This window comes from Thamnophis sirtalis, unplaced genomic scaffold (assembly GCF_051295495.1).
Source record: "Thamnophis sirtalis isolate CommonGarterSnake01/CBP01778 unplaced genomic scaffold, rThaSir2_p1.2 scaffold_1, whole genome shotgun sequence".
Lineage (NCBI taxonomy): Eukaryota > Metazoa > Chordata > Lepidosauria > Squamata > Natricidae > Thamnophis > Thamnophis sirtalis.
In genome coordinates, this window is record NW_028261381.1 from 121981904 (window position 1) to 122005142 (window position 23239).

A 23239-nucleotide genomic window follows, 5' to 3' on the forward strand; every position below is an offset into this window, starting at 1 on the left:
TATAATACTGAATACAGTATAATACTCCCTCAACAATGGCTGAAATGTTTGTACGTCACCTGGAATCATCTCTAGGTAAGATGGGCACAGCAAACAAGTCAAACAAACAAACAAATCACAGAAGGGAAACTCTCTGCACTACCCAAAACTTCAAAACATATGTCTGAACACACCTACCCCTAATCAGCTGTCATCACCAAGAAAATGAATGTCAGATTTTACACACTGAAGTGGCCTGGTATCCGCTTCAAAAGAAAACTACGTTAAAATCACAACACTTAAAAGTGATTTAAGGCTTTTTCTGTCAAGGCTTGGGGATGAGCTCAAGCTAATATTATGTGATTTAAAGAAAAGATTGGTATTGTCAGAGAAGAATTGTGTCATGTTAAAATGCAAGTAGGGGCAGGACCATAGAACCAAGTGTTAAGAGCAGTCCCAAAGAAGTGCTATTTCTACACCAGTCTATCCACTGCTCTTACTTTGCTTTCATACACACACATACACACACAATGAATCACAAACACAATGAGATAGAAAGGAAATTCAGTCTTCCTCATTCAGTATATGGCAGGCGAAACCCAGAACAGGCACTTTCATGATATGTGCTAGTTTATTTCTCACCTGCAGAAATCCAGGTTCCTACTGACTTTTCCCTCTACTTCATTTAGACTTTTGCAACCTAATCTGGCATTTAATTCAATTACTTATCTGCCTTGTTTCTGTCCATAGTATTCAAAAATATTCACAGATCCATCCAGGATATTGGATGAAGAGGCTCAATACCCTGAATATTCAGTGAAATATCTTACCCATGGTTATCGCTTAGTTATATAGAAGATGATTTCATGCAATTTCCTTAGCCAGTTATTGAATTAATCCATTTTCTGGGGTTGCACAATATATTTACTATGAATGAATCAGGCTAATTCGAGAGAGAGAGGGGAAGGAGGGAGGGAGAGAGAGAAAGAGAGAGAGAGAAGGAGGGAGGGAGATGTTCCCTGAAAATGGGCTTTAGCATGAATCCAAAAGCTTGGAAGAAGAAGAATAAATCTCTGGTCCCAGTGACCAACTTAGATTGGCTTCTGCAACATTATCCTATATTTGGATAATTATATTGTATATTTGCCTTCATTTGTGAATCAGACTAATGAATGGCTAATGTCCATACAGTATATTAATCTATGCAGGTCCCCCAAACCAAATATGTAACAAGGACTTAAAACTAACTAAGCTAAGCATTTTCTGCATGTGGCACTATTAGATCTTTTTCTGATTAAGATGATAACACCGCATTAGTGTTGTGCGCAAGCACTTCCATGATATGCCATGGTTAGAAATGTTGGAGGATGGTAGAGATAACTTGCCACAAAGGCAATGTACACATTACTAACACCACAAGAATTGTTCAGCATGGACAGAATTCAAATGTTTCAGACAGTTTCAGGGTGGCAGTTGTAATGTATAAACCAACCTTGTAAGAGAAAAACAGGGCAATAAAACACTGCTGTTTCCCATTAAGATGCTTTAGTTTAAAATACAAATATTTTAAACAAAGCATGCAATCTGCCTTAAAGGTATTAACAAAACTCAGGATATAAACCAAACATACAGAATATGATGAAAGTCATGGAGACTTTAGGCAACTGTTTTTCCTATGTTTAAATTTTAAGAGCTGTTACTATAGCAACTGCAAGATACAGCATATGGTATGTCTACTATCTCTGAAATAACAGAACAATTTTTAAAGAATTAACTTTACAATATGGTGTGAACACTTGTACTTTTTACCAATTTTTCAGAGTGTTATGTAAGGTACTTTTGTTCCCTGACATACTTTTCATGTTGAATGCTCTTTTTTCTTTTGATTTCTTTTCTCATGGTAAATAAACATTTCCCTTTTTTTGTCTTTCCTAATCTTACAGATAAAAAGTTAGGAAGCGAAGTATTTCAGTCCAGAAAAAAATATTCCTACAGAAATTCCTATGGAGGGAGAGAAGGCAGGGCAGGGCAGCAGCATCACAAGTAAGAAAGAACAGAGTTTGCTAGCCTTTTTGTAAAAGTTCCTTTTATATTTCACATAATGGGACATAATAAATTTAGAACAGTTCTCAAACCATTACATTTACTCTGGGAATACAGAAGGGGAATGGGAGGTGGAGGCTTAGCTCCAGTAAATTTTCAGCCCATCTCCTTTTTTGAGATTTGAGATTCTTAACCTTTTAAAGAGTTAAACTAGTCTTAAATATGGAACAAGTCTCAGGGATGGGAGAAAAACAGATGTTGAATGAAATCAAAACATGGATTAAAGGAAAGGATGATCTTAGTGATTTAGGGGGCTTTCAATCCAGTCAGCTCCAGGTGAGAAATAAGGCAAGTGAGAGCTATAGATTTTCGGATCCTGTGGCTTGACCAATCAAAATGCATGTGTCTTAGAATTAAAAGAAGTATATGAAGAACAGCATATCCAGGGAAAGTGTAATTATGTTGCAATAAAAATTCAAGACATCATCACTGCTTGTGCAACTGAAGATTTTCCATTTACAGTTATTTAGAAAATGCAACTTTCTTCTGGGGAATTTGTGTACTTATGAAATCATAGATTCCCACAATATGTGTTTATAAGCCCTTTGAGCTTTTCCAGATCAAGAAACTAATTACACAAGGTTAGAACTATGCTTTATTGATATACGCTACATTAACAAAATCTCGCAAATTTGATGTTTTTTTTCTCTTTCTCATTCTTATATCTCAGGAAGTCAGAAAAGAACAAACTTAAGTCTCTTTTTAATACTTTTTACTTTCCCAGATCTTTTGTAGAAGTTCAAACAGTACTTCTGAATGTTTGCCATAAGATTATCTCTGTGGCTCCCTGTACTACAGTGGTTCTCAACCTGTGGGTCAGGACCCCTTTGGGGGTCGAACAACCCTTTCACAGGGGTCGCTTAAGACCATCGGAAAACACATATTTTCAAAAAAATATGGAAAACGGAAAATAATTTTATGGTTGGGGGTCACCACAACATGAGGATTAAAGGATTGCGGCATTAGGAAGGTTGAGACCCACTGCTATAGTACTTAAGCAGTAGAAGTCTTCTCATTTCAACAGAAACCTAGATTAAGAACAAAGCTTTCTAGTTTGTACAATCTAGCAGACAGAAGTTCTCCATTATGCTGGAGACCACTTAGGAGCAAATAATGAGTTTGCTAAGAGACATAATACTCTTCCTATGTCAACAGTGAAGGCCCAGCAAACATTATCAGGTCTAAAAAGTATAGAAGACAAGTTCAATATCTTGGCAATGCTATTTACTAAATCACAAAATCTTTGCACTGTTTGCCAGACAGAAAGAACTTTTACCCAATTTCCTATACAAAAAAAAAAGGCGTAAGGAAACTGGATAATTGAAGTGGCTGTAAGAAGTAGTGGAGGCCACTGAATCATTTCCTCCCCGCATGCAAACTTCTGAATTACCTTTACACTGAATAAGACAATAAGTGACTATAATATATAGTTTAAGTACTCTGGATGCTTTGCAAGAGAGGAAGATGGAGATAAAACCTGAAGCAATTGACTCTGCCTACCATTTAGCAACCTGTCCTCAGAAATGTTTCTGAAAGATTTTAGCCCACAGAGTGGAATGGGCTTAGATTCATTTTTTTTCCTTCCCCACACACAGAAATTCAAAGACGAAAAACTTACCATAAATTCCTCCTTCATTTTTAAATTCAAGAGGAAATACTAACTTTACTAAAGATAGTAGGCATTAAACTACAGGTGGGTTGTTCCTCCTAACTGCTGTTATCCTAAAAATTGCACATATAATATTCAGTTTACATTCCATATATGCAAATATAAATCAAGTAGTCTACAAGCTGTATGAAAAGTTTATGTGACAATACATAGATTAGACTATAGGATTCTTTGTTGCATATGCTTCAAAGACCAACATTTTGTTGAATGCTTTCCTATGTGTCTATGATCCTTCATGAAATGAATGTTTTTTGCATTATAAATGCAGAAAGATTGCAATTATAAATGCAGAAAGATTGCTATTATAAATTCTTCCACTTTATTGTTTCTATTCTTTTTACTCTAAATTAGGATTCTAAAACATTATGTGACATGAATGTCTTTTAAAATCATTTCCACCAGTTCTTAGAGCTCTGCTTCATTGGAATGTGATATATAAATCTGCTTTTACACAAGATTTATGCATTTAAGTACATGTATAAATGGAGGAGATGTGGAGCCATGTTGCTTTGTAAGCTAGTTATTTGATTTCAAGATACTAGGGTACCATCTCTTGTGAGGCATTAAAACTCAATTTTACTGCCTGTTTTTCAATATGTCTCATACAATGACCACCTTTTCAATTCACATATGCCTTTAGAATAGAAAGGAGAGAATGATCAACTTTTAATGATATTCCACCAAAAATAATTTGTAAAAGCTTATAGGCTATTAGCAGATAGGATTAAAGCCAGAGGGACAGGACTTGAACCAAAAGTGAGTGCATTATTTTTTCCCTATCATCCCTTCTCTGTTTCCACTTCTTTCCTTCCCTCCCAGAGATGATAGGGGAGAAAATTATTGTTCTTGTTTAAAGAAAAAGTTTGGACTTACTGCTTTCAAATAACTGTTGGAATTAAGCCAAGAGCTGTTTCCTGGCCATCTCTGCCCTTTCATAATGTTGCATCATACATGTCATTTTAATAGTTATCCTATGTGGGAACTTTGGCCTTATGAAAGGCACAAATCTTTAGGTTTACAGCCCCATTTAAATCCCAGTCCATATGGTGAAGTCTCAACTACCCAATACTTGTAATTTCCCTTTGTATTTTTTTTTCTTGGCCCTTTTTAAAGATCCAAACAAAATAGTTATCCCCTCTGTTACAATGGAATATTTTCAGCGTTATCTTTCTTATTCAGTTCCAGGAAGGTTGAATTATACCCCTAGATCACCAATGATTTGCAGTAAATTAGCTGAGCATTCTGAACTATAAATAATTGAGCCATTTTAGTGTGGAGGCTGTTGTAATAAGGGATAGATAGATGGGTGCTCAAAAAGATTTGTGCACAAGCTGCACAATTGACAATGAAAATGAAGAGAAACTAAATAATGATAATACCTTTGTGTTATAGAATTATTCATGACACATTTCTGTTGAAGCGGAATATACAGTTCATCACTATAGTGGACAGAATGGAAGTATTAAGCTAATATTTAAACACGGTTTTAATAGCAAAGAGCTTCTGAACTGCTTTTTGCTTTCTGTGAAGCTTAAATTACTGTTGTGTTTAACATGTTACTGCAAGGTGCCAATAGTACTGAAGGTCTGGCAGTGTATAAATTCATTATTCAACAAAAAAAATAAGGTAAGCTCTCTATCATCAAAGCCTGTGAAAGGGAAGTCTTGTTATCTAGAAAGGGCTGTTGATTGTTAACAAATTCAATTGAATAGTTTTAATTGAGAACTAAGAATTGAGGTTGTAGTTGTGTTCAATGAGAGACTAAGTATCTCTCTGGGCTGCTTTCATTCTGGTTCCTACTCTGAGTTGGAAGTTGGACTCAGTGACATATATAGTCCTTGCCAAACCTTGCTATGATTACTTTTTTTTTTGGTTACCTATAGTTGAAATTCCTAGTCCTATTGATCTGCATATTTTTCACTTCATTTCCTTCAACTTTAGGTGCTGAGCCTCTTTCACTTCAGGACACATAAGTGCGCGCTCAGTCAGTGAACCAGTTGTTAAACTGGTAGGATCCCACCCCTGGGTATAGGGTCTCCTGCTTGAGCAGGGGATTGGACTAGAAGACCTCAAAGGCCCCTTCCAGCTCTATTCGGGTTAAATCAACATGGAACTATAGTATAACAGAATGAATGAAACTTCTTCCAAACCATTATGACATTTTAAATGAAATATAGTAAAAATATTAATAACACCACATACTTCTACATGCATGAACTAATATAATTTTTATTCTGTTCCATTTTTTTTTTAAATCTTTTCTTCCCCAACCTGTAATATGTCACTTCCTTTCTAGCGGGTTGATCCCAGGAGGACTTGTAACTGCAATTACCACATTTAAATATTCCACGTATCTGTCAAGATTCAAAAGTATTCTGTGGTGTCAGTTTAAATATAAATATCTATAATTCTAGTTAATCGCCATCACTTTTAGTCAGTTTTGAAAACTCACTTGATGTCTGTTTTGTGCTTGTGGCCACATGCTGTTTAGACTGCAGCATTTGACATTGATTTATTGGTTAAGATGTTACCCAAAGCAGCTCTGGCACACAACAGGGTTCTGATAGAGAAGAGACTGAGCCTCTCACAGAAGTAAACTTGTCAATAACCACTTTCCCCTAATTGTTCAAGAAGTTGTCCTGCTTTTCATACCAAACTGTAAATGAGTTTAGAGTTGTTACACAAACCCTGTACACCAGGCTCTACTTACAAAATACAAGACCTTCTTTCTAAAGAAATCCCATCTATTTACGGGCGACTCACAGGCTATCGATATTCCTCAATGATTTTTTTCTTTCTTTCTGTAGCAAGCACAGATTCTGTATAGCCTGTAATGACATCTTGTAAACAGCCTGAATGACCATTCAACAGAAAACAAGCATTTTAGAGGTTTCTGCAAACTGCAGACACTTCATTTTGACCAGAGATGTGTCAGAAAGCCAGCATGTTTATCTTTAAACTTAGATGTGTCCGTGTGTCGACATGTATTTATCCTACTTCAATAACTCTTACAGTGCAGATAAAAGTGCAATTATTTTTACAATGCAAGATTCAGGGTGCCAGAACTAATATCCTCATGCCCAGCAGCTAGAACTAGTACCAAAGAAAAGCACTTCAAAGCTTTTAATCTCCATGACAACCTACATCCCATTCTTCAATAAATGCCATTGTACATAAACATATTATTTATGCATACTTACTATCTATTCATAAATATTACTTGTCAGTAGCTTAAATACAATCAAGGCAGGGGTGGCAGCTGTCCTCGGGCACCAGTATAGTGTGGCTCAGAGAGGGCTTCATTCTTTCAAAAACCAAATCTTGTCATGGTCTGCCAGAAAGCAGCACCTGCCCATAAACTGGGCAGCAAAGGGGCAAGCAAAAGTAGCGGCAGGCAAAAATGACCACAAGTCTCAGGTGTATTGACTGGGATGACCTTGGGTGGTAGCAAAAAATTGCAAAACATTGTCATTTTTTGTTAAGTATTCAGAGCGAAGCAAGTAGGCTTCGCAAATAACTTCAGTCCAGTCTCTTCCATTCACCCCATCTACCATTTTTGCCATCTAATAACATGTTACCTGTGGAACCGTCTTTGCCCATTACATCAGCCCATCCTACTTAGGCAGGAAAGGGTATGTTGCTGCCTGATCAGTTAAAGAATTCTGTCTGGTGGGAATAAGGAAGAAGGCCTTCTCTTCACAGTGGAGATGATGGAGTAGAAATCAGGCCTGTCAAACTGGCAGCCTGCAGGCTGGTGGCATCACGCACAGGCCACACCCTCCCCGACTCTGCAAAGGCAATAAACTTTGTAATACATCATAATATGTCACATGACACGACTGAGTTTGACACCCATGGAGTAGATGGATGATGGATTGAGCTTCTTAGGAAAGCTGAAGAAGATTGAGTAGACTCATTATATGCAATCAGAAGACAATAGCTGGGGAATGTTGTGATTTGTGGGAAACCTTATTGAACAACAACTGCTGCAGAGACTGTCTCAACCAAGACTTATGACTTTGGGGAGTGAGGTGCAACCGTTGGAAAGATCCCAGTTATAATTTCAAGCAAAAGTTTTATTATCAAGAATCAGTCGAGGATATTTGATCCTGGACGGATCAGAGATAATGACTGCAGTGGGTTTATTAGAAGCCGTTTGTGGGCTTTCTGTGAGTTAAATATAATAATAGATCATTAATAGAGGGCTCCAAACTTAAATTTTTTGTTGGGATTACCTGTTAGCTGCTTTCTTTTACAGTAGATAGACGGTAGGCGAAATTCATTGAGTGATAATAGATTTTCATATTGAGAGAGATGGGTGGTTTCCACATTTGATAAAGAAATACAAAATCAGTATTTGCAATCCAAATTTAGGGTCACTAATGCCGTTCTGCCCCTAAGAGTTCTCTTGCTGCCATTCCTCCTCTATAGCAGCCTGGGTGTGGCAGCCTGAGGCTCCAGAACAGGTTTCTACCACTGTTTAAATTAAGCAACAATTGTCAAAACCTCTTCACTGTAATTCAATATCATTGTCTTTTCTTTTTTCATAATTTATATACTAGCCACTTCCCTGGTTTATTTGCTTTACATAGTTTATTTTACTTCTATTTATCTTACTCTTAACACAGACTGTTATCATTGCAAAACTTGATTTGTTAAGAAATACTCTGAAAATTTCTTTATTCTTTTTTTCTCTCTATTTCATTCAAAATAGTGTGTGTTTTCATTTGACTTTCTTTTTTAAGTTCATTATTATGTTCTATAAAATAACTTCTAATAAACTTGTATCCCAAACCATTCTTAAATAGTACCTTCACTTAAATTATTTTTTAAAACATTCTGTTATTTTTACAAACCTTCACTATTTCTTCTTTGTAACATTATCTTTGATCTGGCCAGGATCAAATATCATCAACTGATTCTTAATAATAAAACTTTTCCTTGAATTTATCTTTCTTCTCACTAACATTTCATTTAGAAGAATTTAATCCATTTAAATCCATTTAAAAGAATTGGATTTTCTTTTATTAACCAACCCCCCAAAAAGTCTACTTTAAAAACCTTAGTAGCCAAGTTCCTAGAGCTCTTTATTAGATCTTAAAGTTTGAGCCTACTAATATTGTCTTTTTCTTTTGTTACAGACATATTAACAAACAATTAAGTACCAACCAAAGTAGGAGTCTCCAATCTTGGCAACTTTAAGACTTACGGACTTCAACTCTCAGAATTCCCCAGCCAGCAATGCTGAACAACGCAGGCAAAATGTATTCAATTAATGGCCTTGGTTCATAATCTGGTGAGTAATAAAGTTTGTCTCCATGTGAAATCTCCTTCTCTTGATCAGAACATATCTTCCTTTGTTCTTAAGCATTCAAAGGCATTTGTGCATGGATATCAAAATACTTTTAACATATTGCACTAAATTTTCAGCATAACATTTTAACTACTCTGTGCTGCAACCAAACCTCATAGTCTCAAGCTGAGCCTGACTTTCAGTGACAATATGGACACATGCCTCAAGTTTCCATGGAATTTGTTTGCCACTGATTTTGTTTTGCTTTGTTTTGTTCTGTTTTCCAATCTACCCTACAGTTTGAGGATTTATCAGTCATTTCATATTCACATAGTCAGCTTTTTTTTTTAATCAGTCAAGGTTAGCTAAATGCTGCCATCTACCTGGCTCTGCATCTAAACAAAAGCTTATACATAATCCCTGTATCATTTTTTTAAAATGGCACAAAAATCATTCTAAAATAAATGAACAATTTTAGGATGTGAATATTTCACTTTTTTCAGAAGAACAGAGGCGGAGAACAGTGTCCTCCCTCTCTTGTTGTTGAATTAAAACTCTTATTATCCTTTTTTTAACTGACTAATGCTAAAGAGAGGTTGGAATCAGTAATAAAAGTGTTTAAAGACATAAACTTTAAGGTCAGTTTTAGCAAATCATCAAATTCATTATGAGGGAAAAATATTCATAAGGTGAGCATACAAATCTGTTGAGGTAGTCCCACATAATTACCAGTCAGGCTAATCATTCCATTCCAAAATAACAAAACAATTAAGTGTAAGATCTAGACTAGGAATGTCAAACTGGCGGCCCTCAGGCCAGAAGCATCATATGCAGACCACACCCACCAGGTTTGACACCCATGGCCTGAACTATGGACTTGTGTAGATTACATATTTGTTATTTGCATGATGATGTCATTATGCCTGTGACATCCTCATGGCTCATACTGAACACCTGTAGCCCAGACTGAATTTAGAAATAAGTATGTTTCTATGGAGTGTCATTAGTAGAATACAAACTTTTGTTTCAAAATTGAGCGTGCGTGCATATGCGTCCATGTACATATATTACTTAACTATACTTCATTATGAAAATGGTCTCTGAATCAAAGAGCAGGTTTGCAGAAATTCACTGCTGACATTTACAGGACCTTCAATTAACTAATCAAATCAAATCTTGCCTCCTTTTTTGGCCACATTATATTGCTGTGAAAAAAAATTACATACTTTGCTGTTCAGAAATGGTCTTATTCTTTTTCTAGCAAACTGCTTAAGGAGAACAAAAAGTTTTAGATATGGGGTGAAGGTAATACTTTAAGCTATGGGTTTCTGCCATATGTAATTATTTTCAATGGAGCAAAATCATAGTAAGAAAAGATTTATTGTCATATTTTTTTTCACCAGTGGGAGTGAAGAATGATTTCAGTTACAGGTACTGATTATGTAATTGCATTGATATAGGGCACACAACCTACTCTGCCTTGTGAATCATCTAAACTGACATGAGAACTCCCCACATACCTTGGGCTTCACAAAAGGAGAAAGGTGCGTTCTTGGGGAGCCATTACATAAAGGTGAATATGTCATTGCCATATGGCACCATTATGAAAATGAATGGATAAAATAAACCATGGCAAACACATAGCTCTCTGAAAGTAAACTTGTGAACATAGCACTTTAAAGGAGATCTTCATATCACATTAGTCATGTAGGCATACTCTACTGTCCTTTGAAATAAACATATACAAATTACTAGCTCACTAGTAATGTTTTACTGGTTTGCTTTCTAATCTGCTGAACAATCACTAATCTGCAAGCAGGCAAGGAAATAGAAAAGAGTGCAGAGAAGAGTAACAAAAATGATTAGGGGGCTGGAGGCTAAAACAAATGAAGAACAGTTGCAGGAAGTGCTTAGTAAAAAGAAAGACTAGGGGTGACATAATAGCAGTGTTCCAATATCTAAGGAGCTGCCACAAAGAAGAAAGGGTCAACATATTTTCCAAAGCACCAGAAGGCAAGACAAGAACCAAGACATGGAAACTAACCAAGGAGGGAAGTAACCCAGAGCTAAGGAGAAACTTCCTGACATGAGAACAATCAATAGTGGAATGGCTTATGTTCAAAAATTATGAGTGCCCCATCACTGGAGGCTTTTAAGTAGAGATTGGACAGCCATGTATCTGAAATGGTATAGGGTCTCCTGCTTGAGCAGGGGGTTAGACTAGAAAACCTCCAAGTTCTCTTCCAACTCTGATGTTAAACAGTCCATATTCATTCTATGATCCATGAAAGAATGGATCTATTTTAATTTACATTTTTTGAAATTACATCATGGCCCATCGTGACTTTTTAATGTTTTTGTTTAACAATATATCCATTCCTAAAGAATTGAGGACTGATTAACTTTCTACTTAGTCCTAATAAACCCATTATCTTGTAAATATTTTCTTGTGTTTATTTAAAAAAAATAGTTCATCAGCCAGCATTTTATAAATAGATCTATTTACACTAAAGCTTTATTTTTCCTGGCAAAATAATCGTTTTCACTGCAAAAGAATCCCCAAAGTCAATTTTCTTTGCAAGTTCACCCTCAAGAGATAAAATCATTAAGTAGCTTATCCATTCTTCCACCATAAATAGACCATGTATTTATAGTCAGATGTGACGGTAAGAAATGTTAGTGAACAGATTAGATAGACATCTAGGTTGTGTCCTACACACATTTGGGAATAAGCCTCATAGTACAAGTTTAAGTATAGGAAAACAAATGTTACAGAGTTTTCAGCTTAAAAGTTGTTTCCAAAATGCTTTGAATTAGGTAAAACAGTCAAAAGACTCTAGTAAACATGGCACTATCTTAATATATCTTAGTACAGAGAATAAAAACAGTGGTCCTAGTACCAAATATTGAGTTGCCAGATATTTTTTTGAAAGAATGACTATTTTCAACATCTAGACTTTGTTCATTCAAGCAAATGTCTAAGTAGATTCTTAGGAATCGACATCATGGTTATACATTTAGCTAGGCATTTTGGGATGAACACACTTCAGAAGTATGAAAGGATTTCGAGGAAAAAATGGCAGACCACGGGATTCAGGTGACCATGAAGACATAGATAAACCTCCAAGTGGCCTCAATGACTCAGAAACAAGACTAACAACCACGTAACTGCAAGGAATATAAATCCTTCCATTCTCTACCATACAGTCAGAACTGAAGAAGCTTCTTGGATGAGAAGCAAAACATCTCCTAGCAAAACAAGAAAGTCCAATTGCCTTTTGAAAGAAACCACTTTTGGGACAAGTGTTAGTATTAACACTAAGAGCAACCTAACGTTCTTAGTGGAAGTCATTTTTACTGAGTCAAATCATTGCATCAAGGTAATGTGGTAATTGCATCAAGGTAATCAATGGAACAGCTTGCCTCTGGATGTTATGGGTGTTCCATCATTGGAGGTTTTTAAGAAGAGATTGGAGAGTCATTTGCTTGGAACGGTGTAGGACAGGGGTGTCAAACTCATGTCATCACGTCGTTGTCGTCACGTGATGTACTGAGATTTTCCCCCTTTGCTAAACCGGGGGTGGGGGTGACCAGCACATGAGACATCTGGCCCTTGGGCCATGAGTTTTCCACCCCTGGTGTAGGGTCTCCTATTTGAGCAGGTTGGACTAGAAGACCTTCAAGGTACCTTTCAAATCTGTTATTCTGTATGACCAGTGTATCTGAAGAGAAGGACTAGGAGTGACTTGATAGCTGTCTTCCGATATTTGAGTGGCTGCCACAGAGAAGAGGGGGTCAATATTTTATTCAAAGCATCTGACAATAGAACAAGAAGTAATGGGTGTTTTAAAGCTTGTTTTAAAGTGATATCCAACCTAGAAATAAGGAGAAATTTCCTGACAGTGGGAACAATTAATCAGTGGAATGGCTTGCCTCCAGAAGTTGTGGGTGCCCATCACTGGAGGTTTTTAAGAAGAGATCAGACAGCCATTCATCTGGAATAGTAGATCAGACAGCCATTCATCTGCTTGAGTAGGGGAGTGGGCTAGAAGACCTTCAATATCACTTCCAGTCCTAGTATTCTATGATTCTATGAATTAGAAAACAGTAATAGTATGTCTTTTAAGATCAATTGCATATATAATTATTCAGAAATAAAATCACTATGTTCAGTAGTAAATGTAAATATGCAAATATGCAAAGGATTGTGTGTGTGTGTGTGTGTGTATGTATATATATATATATATATATATATATATATATATATATATATATATATATATATATATATATATATATATATATATATATTAGCATTCAAAAAGTGTTTAGAAAAGCTAACTGAAACTCCAAGTACTGTAAATCTACTGATATAGCATGAAATAAAAAGAAAGATAAATCAGAAAAGTATAAGAACTACACCATAGAAATTCTTCAAAGTTAGCCAAGGAATTAACCTGCAGAATAAATTTTGAAAATGTAGAGGAGAATATCGGTAGTTTGAATGATGGCTGGAAAAGTCCTTGTATCTGATAATCTATAACATCAAACAAAATATTATAAAATGATTAATTTTAATTTATAATTAAAATTTATTTCTGATGTTTTTTTAATTGCAACTCTTCAAGCATAGTCAACTAAGAAATTCTTATATAATTGATTATAATATGTAGTTCTTTTCTGAAAATTTATTTCAATTCATTTAATAATGAAATGATTATTTTAATTATTTTTATCTTTCATAATCTGCTCCAGAATTTTCTTCGGCATTGAAGTTAGTGTTATGCATTTTTAGTTACTGGTTTGTTCTTCTACTTTTGAAAATACATATTTTCTATTGTACAAGACTAAGACAAAATAAGAGTTAAGTAATTTCACCTTTTCTTAATTACTTGCAACATTTTTGCATTTTTGCTAAGCATATTCATTCTTTTCATTTGAACCTTATTCTTAAAAGCCATTTTTATTCTTTCAACCCCAACATAATGTTGGAAAGTAATTATGTAGAGTGTGTCAGAACTCTGCCCATCTATCCCTTAGCAGGCTCCCTACCTGAAAGTAGAATCAAATGGGACCATAGCAGCGTGGTAGAAGAAACTAGCAAAAGAAATATTTATTCCATAAAATTTGAAGTTTTTATAGATTTATAGATTTTTGTATTTTGTTCAATACATATTTTTTGCTATAACCTTATAATGTGCCTGCAATCATTTTAGTAAGATAGGCGGCACTATAAATTATTTAAATAGATAAATAAACAATTCTATAACTGAAATGAATATATATATCATATTTTTCGGTGTATAAGATGCACTGAAGTATAAGACGCACCAAGATTTTGAAGATTTTGAAGAGATAATTTTTTTAAAAAGTTTTTGAACTCTGCAGACTTCTTAAACCCTCTGCACGCCTGAGTTTTTGTTAAAAACGGGGCATGCAGAGAGTTTGAGAGGCCTGCAAAGTGCTTCTGGGGGTTGGGGGGGCAAAAATGAGCAAAAAACTGCCCATTTTCACAAAAATGGGCCCATTTTGCCAAAAAAAGTGGGGGCATGCATAGCCTTTAGGAGCTTATAGAGTGCTCCTGGGGGCTGGGGGCAAAAACGAGCAAAAAACAGCCCATTTTTTTCCTCTCCAGCCCCCAGGAGCTTGCAGGCCTCCCAAACCCTATGAACGTCCATTTTTGTGAAGAAGCGGGGTTTCGGGAGGCCAAAAATGCTATATTCAGTGTATAAGACGCACCCAGTTTTTAACCCTCTTTTTTGGGAGGGAAAGGTGCGTCTTATCCTCTGAAAAAATACAGTATGCAACAAGACTCAGTAGCTGTTTACCCAATACATTTTATTACTGTTTATGAAAGCTGTTTCTTAAGGCAAGGCACGTCACCATCAGCATACATATTTATTATTTTTTCCTGTTTCACTTTACAATTAATACCAACTAGTCGAATAAGCTAAAAAGTGAGGGGGAAAAAATATATATTTTACCCGAGAGAGCAGTGACCAGATTTCAACTTGGTTCAATTGATTCACATTTCATCAGGTTTGTCAACTCACTTTCAGATGGATGCTGGAAGTATGAACCAAGAAAAAGAAAACGAAAAACAAGCTATGTTTCAAAGATGAAGGAATGGGACATGATGGTGTTGCATTCATACAAACCCATTACATTGTGGGCCAGATTAGGGCCAAAGACTGGAAACCTGAAGCTAAAACCTGAGCTCTCCAGGGAGAACTGCAGGAGGAAATATCATTTCCAGCTACACCACTGCTCCTGTAGCTACTTATTATCCAGGCATCCTGTAACAAGAGATTTTAAATTGCTGTGGGGGTTTTGGAGGGGCAGGGGGGGAGACCCTGCTGCTAGGAAGGTGGCATGTTTGAATTTCAAAAGCACCCAGCACAGCCAGAGGTTATTTTTGTGTCAAAAAACTCAAATAAGAATGAAAAACTATAATAGAGAAATTTTCCAAACTTCTAGTAAAGAATGATACCCCTAAGAAATGCTGGGTTGGGAATTAGGAACTGTGAAAATTAACAGCCACAATTTGTAAGATGAGATAGACATACACACACACAAAAACACAAACACATTCAAATAGTAATGGAATGTAACACAAACTTTCCATACTCTGCCCAGCAGAGCAATGTGAGCAGTCAGTAAAACACCAAAAGACAGTTTTCAGTGCTTTTCTGAAAAACAGAAAATTAGGACTTCTGATGGAAAAGTCTTCCAAGAGATAGAACACTGTGGGATAGAGTATTTCCCAACAGCCACACACATTCCTCTTGAAGGGGAAAACTGAAGCCCATTTTATTTTTTTATTTTTTTAAAGCAATTTTTTTTTTTGAACAAAGACAAATAAACATAAAAATAAAAAAAAATCTTCCATTACAAATTGTAGAAAGTGTGTCAGTTGGTTACATTATTTCCATGCATCTCTTCCATAGTCATCACCTGCTTTTCATATCAAATCGCATATTTTAAATTCACATATATTCATGTATATCATGATTGTTATATCTCAACCTTAATTTGACTATAATTGTTTTTACATCCTTTTATATATAATATTCAAAATCTAGAATAGGATTATATGATATTCTATTAAATCATCCTAAAATCATCCAATTGCAATACATCTTTATAACATATTCTAGATAAAGCTTTTAAACTTCCTGTCATATTCTCCATGTGTTGTTTATATAAAATTTCATATTATCAAACTAATATATCTATATGTATTGTTATCATTATTAATCATTATTTAACTATAGCTATTGTCACTTCATTTTATACATACTACTAGTAAACTAAATTTAGCTTCGTTTTTATTATACATTTTCTTTACATCAACCTGTATCTTTCCAGTAATAGTGCAGTCTTATATCTCTTGCCATTTGTAGCATTATAGAGCCAAGGTGGCGCAGTGGTTAAATGCAGCACTGCAGGCTACTGCTAGATCAGCAGTTCAGCGGTTCAAATCTCACCGGCTCAGGGTTGACTCAGCCTTCCATCCTTCCGAGGTGGGTAAAATGAGGACCCAGATTGTTGGGGGCAATATGCTGACTCTCTGTAAACCGCTTAGAGAGGCCTGAAAGGCCTATGAAGCGGTATATAAGTCTACTGCTATTGCTATATATTGCTATTAATATTCTAGTTACTTTCTTAATAAATCTTGTATGAACTTCTCTTCGCAACATGATTTTCTTTTCGTATCTCATAAAAGCTCAAAACCCAGCATCTGCTCTTTCCATCAGTTTATCTTTGGTTATCACTGGAACTTTTGTCCAGATTTCTCTCCTTATCTCTGTCAATTTTTCTCTCTTTTCTTGTTCTGTGCTTTGAAGTCTGGGGTAGAGTTCCATTCCATCTATCTCCCCTTTCCATATTCTGCTCTTGCCATTACCAACCACTCTCACTTTGTTGTCAGTACCCATAGTTTTCTTATCTCTTTGCTCATTTTTTTCTTCCATTTTTTGAACTCTGTCTCTACATTCTTCATTTGATAAACATCCTCAGTTTTTCCATCAAATTTTTCTGTTTTGTATTCCATATTCTCCAATCTCTTTTCAATTCACTCGGTCACAACTAATAGATTTTGAATTTCAAACATAATCATTTTCAATGTTACAGTTTCTTTTTCCTCCTGCACCATTCTTCCAATTTTGCAGGCACTGCCACCATAGGATTCAAGGTTATTTTAATAAACTTCAAACTGGTTCATTTATTATCTTTCAAGTCCAAATGTTGTCTTCCCTCCAATAGCTAGTGATAGAACCCCCCAAAAGCACCTGTATAAACAACTTGTGCTCTTCCTACTATCACTGTCATTAAACAAACTGAAAGAACCTTGAATCTCAAGTGATCAAAGAGAAAGAAAAAAAACAATGTATCCAGCCTCCAGCCTCTAAATGGCAGCGTAACTGCTTTTCCTTCTGTTGTTACAACCCTCTTTATAATCCTTATCTTCTTTATATCCCAAGCTTAAGAAAGAAAAAAAACCTTAAATGAAGATCAAAAACAATTCAATCAAGCATTATTAAAAAAAAGAAAATTTTAATTCATAGGTGTAAGCAAAAGTGAAAAAAGAAAAAGAAAAAATAATCCATTCAGTTTAAAAAAAATAGGGAGCCTTTGCAAAAATTCCATCCATGAAAAAAAAATTAGAAACAAGATAACACACTAAGTTTAACATAGATTAATTTCGCTGCTTACAATCTTCTATCTTCAATTTTAATTTAACTTAATTTTTTGGGGGTAGTCTCTTTTTCTAATAATAAAATTTCCTCACCAATTCGACACGCCTTCTCTTTTCGCTTTCTTCCCATTCCAAGCTGTCCCAACTTCAGCAGCTTCATTAGCTGCGTTTCTGTCGCTGGAAAAAAGGCTATTCCTGGATCTTTCAGGGACTTTGCGGTGTCCCTGAGATCAACAAGAGGTGCCCTTCTCAATCACCATCTCTGCGGGATGGTTTAGGTCCGAATGGCGGCAGAAATATCGACTGCGATCTCGGAGCACCAAGATCGCACGTCGTGCCATCGCGATGTCAGCCCATTTCTGCCCGAAGCCCATTTTAGATTGAGTGTATTTGGGCATGCAAATTCAATATGAATAAGATAATACTTGAAGAACCTGATAGCCAAGCATTGGGGAGAATTGTACTCAGGAAGCTAGTGCTCAGCTTGAACTAGCAGAAATCAATTAGTCAAGCTCAAAATAATGCAATAACTTTTGATATGTGGTATTTAATGGAGAAAAATTAAGAACCTGTAACAACAGAATTCCAGGAACATCATGCTCCAAGATCTAGTCTTTTTTATAGAATCAATATTGAAACTGGTTTCCATCTTTTTTTTTATTTTTCTCACCTCTACATAATGGACTGATCAACCCAACTGTGAACAGTTTTTTTCAATGGTCAGCCTAGCTATAATTTTGTTCTTGCAAAAACAAACTTTCATAGTAGGAAATGCAGCGCCTGCAAAATAGATATAACAAGGCTGATTTTTACCCAGCAGCAAACCACTGTATTGCATCAGTTTTGCAGTCATCAAAGGCAACCGATGAAAAGTATATTGCAATAACCTAGTCTCAAGGGGATGAAGGCATGAATTACTGTTACTGTTGGTTCTCTCATCTCAGAGAAGGCTACGACTGACCTAGCAGCCAAAAATAGGCCAAAACATCTCTGGATATAGACATTATCTGCTAATAAAGCAGTAGCTGTGAGTTCAGAAGAATTTATCCCAGTCCTAAGTTATTGATTTGACCTTTGTTCAGGGATAATGCAGCCCTATATAAAGCCAACACTGCAGTGGTAGGATCCAAAAAAATTTACTACTAGTTTTGTGGGCGTGGCTTGGTGGGCATGGTATGGCTTGGTGGGCATGGCTTGGTGGGCATGGTATGGCTTGGTGGGCATGGCTTGGTGGACATGGTAGGGGAAGGATACTGTAAAATCTCCATTCCCTGCCCACTCTAGGGAAGGTTATTGCAAAATCCCCATTTCCTCCCAATCAGCTGGGACTTGGGAGGCAGGGAATAGATGGGGGCAGGGCCAGTCAGAGGTGGTATTTACCAATTTCTCTTAACTACTTAAAATTTCTGCTAGTGGTTCTCCAGAACTGGTCAGAACCTGCTGAATACCACCTCAGCAACACTGGAACCAGCAGCAAACCATGCTTATATCTTGCAGGAATTGTTTTAATTTTTTTTTCTTCCTATCCAATCCCGTACAGACTCCATGGACCACATCTCCAGCTTAGTCCAGGGTAGAGATGTAGAACTAGTTTTTATTAACATATTAAAATAGAATAATCACTGGAAGAGACCTTGGAGGTCTTCTAATACAACCCCCTGCTCAGACAGGAAACCCTATACCATTTCAGACAAATGGTTGTCCAATCTCTTCTTAGAAATTTCCAGTGTTGGAGCATTCAGAATTTCTGGAACTAATATCTCATCTCAAACCTTTGGAAAAATTTCTCCAATAGCTTCATATTGATTTTGGGCAGTGGTTTGATTATTTTTCCTAAATCTCTGGCTGTTCAAATAGATACAATTACTACTGCAAAACTGTCACACCACCTACATCCAGGTCCCAATGTAAGTTGTCCATCAGAAAATTGATTTCTGCCTGCCTCATGCTCAGGACCCCTGCTGAAAGAGGTCCAAGTAATATATTTCATCTGGGATACTCTGCAACTGATAGGCCATTTTCCCAGAAGAAAAGGTTGAAGATTAGGCACAAGTTGTCTGATATGGTTAGATTGAGAAATGATTTCTTCTGCATTGCTTTCTTAAAGGCAGTTAAAGACAGCCCTCATGTGGCAAAACTCATTCTAGAAAGGTTTTTAACTACCTCTTTGTAAACCACAGGCTCAAACAGAACTCAGATGAAAACACCAAACATTACAATTTAATATTTGTAAAGCCTAAGCAATCTTGTATACTAAATGCTACACATTTATTCCAGCAGATTAGGCTATTTAGCATTATTGTGTAATTATTGTAAATTGTGTTTTTGTAATTCATGTTTTAATGGCTATGCTGCCTGCACTTAGGATACTTGCAGAACTACTTTATTCATCTATGTCATAACCAGGTCATAACTTCCTTTTTCACATAGATAATAACTTTCAATGATCACTAAGTGATCGGTCATAAACTGAGGACTTACTACACATCAAGTTAATGATATAATGGCTGTGTCTGGATGGCACTCCACACTCATACAGTGTCAAATGCAAACATCTATTCCCCAGAAATCCTATCGATAACATAGCACATTTCAAATATTGGTTAAAATGCAGCATGCTGTGAGGAGTAAAATGGTGAAATGCATTGTTTATTAACTGGGTGTGGCATGCAACCATTGCCATGATTTATTTTGGTCAGTGTATTGTATGAAAATACACATTAGGATTTGTGAACCATGGTTTATTGCTCAGTATATTATATAAATCCAGCCAGTTATTCAGTAAACCATAGTTAAATAAACCATTGTTTAGCATGATGTATGAGCCTAAGATGAAAATCACTCAGTAATGAGCCAAGAAACATAAAATCTTTAGCTCCGAAAAACACCTTAGCAGAATGTATAGACACTGTAACTGAAATATTTCTTGCAGTTGGCCCTTTTTAAAACAAAGAGAAGTCCCAAGCGAACATACATATTGTATTGTGACAGAATCCTTATCCAAACATCTTAGAGGAAAAATATTTGCGTTTTTTTCTACCAAATATTATCCTTTTATGAAGAAATTGTCTACCTAAGAGAAAAGAAGCATTTTCTTCAGCTGTGTATTTCTTTTCATTGTTCAAATATCATTATATTATTATTTTTTCTTGATATATATAGAATTCTTTATTGGCCAAATGTGATTGGAAACACAAGGAATTTGTCTCCAGTGCATAAGTACATACATACAACAAAGTGATAGGTCATATATTATAAATCATAGTTACAATCATTAATCAGAAGATTTTATCTAGCTTCACCTGCTGCTTCCTATCTGCTAGAAAGCTCATAATCCATCTGTAAGTGTGGTCAGGCACAGCTAGCTGAGTCAGTTTAGAGCAAGGGTGTCAAACTTGTGGCCCGGATGCATCATGTGCTGGCCATGTCCACCCCGTTTAGCGAAGGGGGGGAAAGTCGTGATACATCATGTGATGACAATGTGATATTGCAAGTTTGACAACCATGGTTTAGAGAGAAGGATTTCTGGAATGATGGTGTTGAATGCTGAGCTGAAGTCTACAAAAAGGATCCTTGCATAGGTTTTTGGGGATTCAAGATGTTGTAAGATGTAGTTCAGTGTCATATTGACTGCATCAGCAGATCTATTTGCACATTAGGCAAATTGCAAGGGGTCTAGCAACAGATACGTTATGGTTCTCAGGTGGGTCAGCACTTTTTATGCCATTACATATTGTGTGCTGCTCAATTTATATTGTAATTTGTGATTACAATTAAGTTTGCATGAGACACTATGCAAAAAAAGGGGGGAGCAGGCACATTGCCATTCTCTTCCATCCCAGTTGTGCATAACCTGTTAATCAGTCAACCTGCATTGACTACTAATAGACTTCCAGGTATAATTCAATGTGCTGAGTATCACCTACATTATCACCAATAAATCTCTTCATGGTATAGTGACCATTTATTTGCATAGCCACCTTTTCCAATCAAAAATACCCATCCACAAGATCCAACCGACTGGGCATGCTTCCATAAAACTATGTCTTCTGTTGATATCAGCTCTATAGGGTAGATCAGACTTAAGAAACGGCGTCACATAGGCTTAAAACCACTTGTATTATGTTAGCTATAGTTACTGATTCTTGCAAGTCTGAATGTGTTTCCCTCCTCCCTCACTCTGAGACTATTTTCAAATTAGTTTCTTGGAATGGACGTAAGCCTAGTTTGTCTGATAATCCCTCCCCACATTTCAAGTGGAGTATACTAGTATATACTAGATACACAGAGAACTCCTTACTGCAGTGGTTTATTACAATAATATCCACTAAATTTAGTTAACTTGAATTTGGGTCAATCATTCTCTGTCAGACCACCTCACAGTTGTTGATATGGGAGAAATAGGACAAAGGTGTGTTGGCTATGTTCGCCAATTTGTATGTAAAAATAATAAAAGGTAAGACACAAATAAATGTTGATAAAAGTGGAATAAAGATTTGAGGTTATAATGGAAAGCTGCAATTCTTGCTATTTAAAATAAGCCTCACTAACATATATGGTGTTTTTTTAGGATTGGCTGGGTAGACAGGATTTTGCTGAATAAACCCTTACAATCTATGCACCTCTTCCAACAAACATGGGCTGGGTTCATACAAGGCTACTCCCAAGTAATGTTTTCTATAATGTATAAGTTTTGTTTATGTGTCAACAAGTACAAGGAAACAAATATCAGTATAGACATAGATATGGACATATGAAAAAAAAGGCACAAATAAATGGATATAAATAAGCAAAACATAGCCATAAACACAAAAATGAGTACATATAAATGGGGACGATAGGCACCCTGGTGCGCTTATGCACGCCCCCTTAGGGACCTTTTAAGAAACGCGTAAGGTCCACGGTAGACAGTTTAAGATAAAAGGTATGGGGGTAAATTATCCTGCTTCAGCAGGGGGTTGGGCTAGAAGACCTCCAAGCTCCCTTGGAGCTCATTCTATTTTATTCATTGCGTTGAAGGTTGCTTATTTAAGGGTCCCGAAGCGATGAGGATTTGAATCACGGACGATTCTGCCAACTTCACGTACTGAGAACCGTTCCTTTGTGGAGGCAAGGCTCAAACTCTGGCAAGACCAACTGGTTTTCCCTGCTGACAAATTCACACGGCTGAAAAATTCCTCCATCACCACCCCCGAAAAACTTAATGGAGAGAGACGGAAAATTAGCCCAGCCTCTGTCCCCCTCCCGACATAGTTAGCCAATGGCAGCCAATCATCCAATCAAAATACTTCCTCACTACCAGCCCCTCCCTCTTCTCTAAGAATTCTATTCAGACCTTCGCAGTAGAAAATCGGTTCAATGGATGTCGCTTACAACGGAGAAAGCGGGTGGGGCTCTTTTCTTCCATTCGTGCCTCTATTTGTGACGCAAGCGGATGTCGGAGTTTGAATAGTGCGGCGGTTATTTTCGAGCGGACGTGGGCGTGTTACACGTCTCG